Raw genomic sequence first — 6,056 nt, forward strand, 5'->3', positions numbered from 1 at the left:
TGCATCTTTGGTGTTAACACCCATTGTTATCTTTAGACTACACAATGGCATCCCAATATGCAGACAGGTGAGTAATGCAAGATAATTGCCTTTTGGTTTGCACACTGGTAGGGACAATGCAGATTAATACCCAAAACAGACCAGTTTCATCCCTTGGCTCCCATAAAAGCTCTCATGGCTAAATAATCGTCCCCAATGCAACAAGTTATATGCAAATAAAAAAATCTATCATTCCAGGCAAAAGGCAAACTATCGGACGGCAGTTTTCTGTGTTGTTATTATTTTTCATTTGTGCATTGCATATTTCTTTTTTTATCAATCAAGCAATTGTATTTAATGCTTAGACCATAGGTCTTTCACATACAGAACAAACAAGTAAGTACATATAAACCCAGTTATGAAATTATAAAATACCTAACAATGCAACATTAAAAATACTACAGAAACTAGCTCTTGTGTCGTTAGAAGCCAAAAATTCAATATTATTGAAGACTTAAACAAGATAACTTTGATTATTATTATTATTATTATTATTATCATCATTATATTTATTTATACCTTTCTTTATCTCTCCTGAAGAAGCGGCTTACACTAAAAGAATTATTACACAATTTAAAATATACAAATATGCAAAACTTGAACAAAATTAAACATAACAGTATTTAAAAATACTGTCACAGTTATAAACAACCAGGTAAAAGTATCCCCAAGAGTCAACTGCTTGTTTGCCACTTCAAGTGAGAACTAAGGCACCTTCCACACTGCCATATAAAATCCAGATTATCTGCTTTGAACTTTGATTATATGGCAGTGCAGACTCAGATAATCCAGTTCAAAGCATGTGCAGGTACAGCTCTACCAGGAGCTCCAACTTTGTTTGCTTTGCATTGAATGTTTGTTGTAGTCCTAAGTTTCAGGGACTCTGCAAATAGGTAACTTCTTTTGGCTGCAATCACAGCTGCAAGCCACCTGTCAATTATAGTTAGGTCCTTTAGGATGGACCATACAGGGACCTCCGTCTTCTCTGTGTCCAGATCATCCAAACACCCTCAGCTGTGGCAGAGTCACCCTCATGCAGAGTTGCCTCAGCCACATTTCTGTTTGCTGCCAAGGAGTTTCATCTGAGTTCTCATCCATCTTCGACACATCCCGGGATGACGAGAACACAGCGCTCTCCCGAGATGAGCAAGCGTTCCTAAATATCATGAACTCTGAGGTCACTCTCAGCGAGGAAGGGAATTGAATCGCCCCTTTGCCCTTCAAAGCAGACAGGCCTACCTTGCCTCCCAACAGACAGGTAGCAGGTTGCATCTTTGAGACGCAAGATGCAGCATGATCCCAAGACTAAGCAGCAAATCATTCAGTTTATAGATGACATGTTTACAGCAAGGTAATTTGAGCCATCCAGCCCTGGCTCGGACAAAGAAGAGTCTTGGTTTTTTCCTTTCCATAAGGTCACTCACCCGCAGAAGCTGGAAAAGGTGCACATTGTGTTTGATGCCAGCGCCAAATGCAAGGACATCTCATTGAATGACAAGCTCCTGAAGGGACCAGACCTGAACAGCCTCATCGGAGTCATACTTAGGTTCAGGGAATCCAAGTATACTGTCATCGCTGACATCTTTAAAATGTTTTATGCGTTCCTGGTCACACCGGAGCATAGAAAGTTCTTAAAGTTTTTATGGTTTGAAGACACCCAGGCTCTGACGGGTTTGAAAGCCTTCCAGATGCGGGTCCATGTGTTTGGAAACACACCAGGACGCGAGCACCCAGTCCAGCTTAGACTTGCTTTGGGACACCCGTCTGGACCTCTTGTCAGTCAGGGTTACACGGTTCACTCGTGTGAACACCAAGAGACAGATGTTATCGGCAGTTAATGGTGTTTTCGACCCATTGGGAATGGCCGCCCCTGTCATGATAACAGCCAAGCTCCTCTTTCGAGAGGTCATCGAAAGCAAACTGGACTGGGATTAGGAACTTCCTCAGTCCATCAAAAACTCTTCAACCACTTGGGCCGCCCAGGCTCAAGATTTACACCAGTTGAGCATCCCGCGCCAATTCACGGCCAGGAGCCCTTTGCAAGGCTCGCACACCGAACTCCATGTCCTTTGCGATGCCTCGGAGAAAGCCATTGCAGCTGTGGCTTACGCCAGGCAAGAGGACTCTAGTTCTTGCACTTTGGGTTTTGCTACGGCCAAAGCTAAGATTGCTCCATCTAACGCCACTGTCCCTAGGTTAGAGCTCTGTGCTGCTGTGCTAGCCATCTAATTAGCTCAGATAATTAGGAGAGAGACTAGGCATTTCTTTTCAGTCATCTTTACTTGTTTAGTTAGCCGAGCCATTCACATCGAGGTCATTGAGTGTATGGATACTTCTGCCTTTTAAAATGCTTTAAAGAGTTTTATCTCCATCAGGGGTCCTGTTAGAACAATCAGATCGGCACAAATTTTGTCGGGATAACCAAAGAATTAGACTGTGTTGTTAAGTTTGCCAAAGACCCCAGTGTCGACAACCATTTGAATGCAGAAAAGGTTACATGGCTATTTAATGTACTGCATGCGTCTCACATGGGGGGTGGGGGGTGGGGTGGGAACGTATGATTGGTTTGTGTAGAAAGATTTTAAATGCTATGTTTTTAGAGTGTAAGAATTTGACTCATGATGTTTTGGTTACTTTGATGGCGGAGGTGACAGCTATTGTAAATAGTTGCCCATTGGTGCCCATCACCACAGACTCAGACATTCCACAGCTTCTCACTTCTGCTTCCATTTTGACTCAAAAGACTTCTGAATGGCTGGAAATTATGTACCCTGTCCCCAAAGGATCTTACAAAGCACTCTGGAAACAAACTCAAATTCTTGCCAACCAGTTTTGGAGACGCTGGAAGGCAGAGTACCTGGCTCAACTCCAGAGTCGCAGGAAGTGGAAAGACTCTAAGCCCAACCTCCAAATTGGGGACATTGTTTTGCTGAAAGACAAATTCTTACCTCGTTTCAAGTGCCCCTTGGCCAAAGTTACAGAGACCTTGCCAAGTCCGGACGGATTGGTAAGGAAGGTGAAACTAAGAGTGTGCCAAAATGGCAATGTTTCTGCGTTACACAGACCAATTTGTGATATTGTGTTGTTATTGAATGGGTAATTGTTCATTGCCAAATTAGATTTGTCATTGTTATAGTGTAGATTTCTCATAATTGAGAAATCTAGGCCAGGAGTGTGCAGGTACAGCTGTACCAGGAGCTCCAACTTTGTTTGCTTTGCATTGAATGTTTGTTGTAGTCCTGAGTTTCAGGGACTCTGTAGATAGGCAACTTCTTTTGGCTGCAATCACAGGGCAAGCCACTTGTCAATTATAGTTAGGTTCCCTGGTCCCGCCCCCTTTTTGGGTTTTTGGAGGGAATAGGTGCCATTTTGGGTTCAGTCCACACAGAGAAGCCTTTCATGCAGGACATAATACCAAGAGCTCCTGTAGAAAGCTTCGTCTTCTACAGCTTGGCCAGGGAGAAAGGTCCCGTAGCTTGGCTGAGGATTATACAGCCTTACAGCTCCTTTGCTGAGGGACTTCAGCCAGCCATCACCGAAACTTGAACTCCCTTTTCCTCTGGAAGTCTACAAAGCTCTGCTTGGAAAGGGTCACTCGTGGAAGCCAGAAGCAGTTGGTATCGGGTGCAGGGGCTCCACGCCAACAGAGGCAAAGATAGACTGCCCAGATTAGAAGTTAAGGATTTCCCCATTAGTTAGTATACAGTTATGAAGATAGTGCCTGTTCCCCGAGGACAAGATTGAGAGAGAGCCAATAGACTGTTAAGAAAGCCTTAAAGTACCTGTTTGTTTTCAATAATAAAGAACTTTGTTGAACCTTTAAGCAATCTAAAGACTGTGTTTTAAGGAAATCCAAGGGCTTTTAATCTGAGGCAGCCCCGGTGTCCCGTTGAGCACACAGAATTTATGTCCTGTCTACAGTCTTATGCACAGGCCCAGCGTGCGACAGCACAAAGCAGGTAATGTGGATAATGTGGAAGGGGCCACAGTGGTGCAACAGGTTAAACCAGGCATGGGCAAACTTGGATCCTCCAGGTGTTTTGGACTTCAATTCCCACAATTCCTAACAGCCTCCAGCCCCTTACTTTTCCCTTTCTTTTTCTGCTTAGGTGGCTGAAGGGGAAAAGGAAAGGGCCTGAGGCTGTTAGGAATTGTGGAAGTTGAAGTCTAAAACACCATGTAGCCAAAGTTTGCCCATGCCTGGGTTAAACTGCTGAGCTGCTGAAAATGCTGACTGGAAGGTTGGCAGTTCGAGTCAGTGTAAATAGAAGGTCAGCTTCTGTCCTCTCCTTTTTGCCTTGTCTTTTATTCATGTTGTATTTTGAAATGGTCATATGACTGGTCAAATAAATAATAATAATAATTATTATTATTATTATTATTATTATAGAATCCATGGGATGGAGTGGGCTCCTGCTGTTAGCCCCAGCTCCTGCCAACCTAGCAGTTCAAAGACATACAAATACAAGTAGATCAATAGGTACCGCCTAGTAGGAAGATAAACGGCACTCCATGCAGTCATGCCGGCCACATAACCTAGGAGGTGTCTACAGACAACGCAGGTGCCTTGGCTTGGAAATGGAGATGAACACCTCCTTCAGAGTCGAAGATGAAGAGGAAGACTTTACCTTTTTCTTTGCATCTGTGTTTCATTGTTTTGGGTCATTGAATATTTGTCTTGAGTCTGTATATGCTGGAATCCACCCTGAGTCCTGTAGGGGAGATAGGGCGAAATACAAATAAAGTGTTGTTGTTGTTGTTGTTGTTGTTGTTGTTGTTATTATTATTATTATTATATGGCAGTGTAGATGGGACCTAAGCCAAAAGTCAGGCTGAAGCATTAGGAACAGCTGCTAAACAGCAAGAAGGTGCTTCAGTCAGATGCAGAACTAAACCAGAGGCTTTGGTGGCTCACCAAACGCTTTGGCTTGGTCCTCCCTTCACCTGCTGCTAGTCTTCCAGGATCCCTTCTGATTCTGCAATTTGCAAGAGGAATGAAGGATGGTGGCATGATTCCATCATGGCAATTCACGAGATGATTGCCCACTCCGAATATCTTTCTAGCCCTGGGTTCCAGCTGTGCCCGTTCAGTCTTTCATTTGAATTTAGAAAGTGTCATTTCTCTCGCTCTATATTCATTGAAGCCTTTGATTTGATTTGTCCCTTGTGTTCAGATTCATAAATATTAAAAATGGAAAATAATAGGATTACTGGTGGTCCAAGGATAAAGGTGAGCTAGCTAGCTAGATTATACCTATATATATATATATATATAGAGAGAGAGAGAGAGAGAGAGAGAGAGAGAGGATATATATATATATCCATCCTTTTCTATGGCTGGTTTTCTCCAAAGAGACAAGAAAGGTACTTGTTAAATCTTCCTTTTCTATCTGTCAGTCTTTCTTGTATTTTACATTGGTCTTTGTTCAGTTCTCCAAGTCCTATTCTTCCATCTATCAAGATCATTTTGAATTCATCTCTGTGTTTCAGCGTATTTTGTTGGAAGCCCTGCATAAGGTTTGTGTCATCTCCAAATCTGATAAGTGGGCTATCTGTTCTTTCATCTGAATCATTTAATAAAGCTAGGATTCTTTTCACTCATTTTTCTCTTCACAAAATACAGCCGTGCCAATCTTCTAAGAGTTCCACGTGATTTGCAATCCACGTTTATCTCTTTTCTCTGACACATTTTTATTCTTCGCAAATGGCTAATAATAAAACATTTAAAAGGGAAGCGGCAACAGCATCATCAGACCGTTGGCTGCTGTCCTTTTTCAAGGTAGGTCTGACAGATAGTTTGACGGCACCATTTTCTGCCTCTTCAATTAGAATATTTCCTCTCCCTCTTTTTTCTTTTTTGATTCATGCACAGATTGAAGACTTAAGTTGTTTTGACATGTGGAACCAAAGCAGTTACATGTTGGCAACCATGTCCCTTAGAGATTTGGAAAGGAACATGGTTGTATATATGCATCACTATCTTCACAGTGCCAGCATTGCTTTCAAGTGAATTTTGA

This window comes from Anolis sagrei, chromosome X, assembly GCF_037176765.1.
Source record: "Anolis sagrei isolate rAnoSag1 chromosome X, rAnoSag1.mat, whole genome shotgun sequence".
Classification (NCBI taxonomy): domain Eukaryota; kingdom Metazoa; phylum Chordata; class Lepidosauria; order Squamata; family Dactyloidae; genus Anolis; species Anolis sagrei.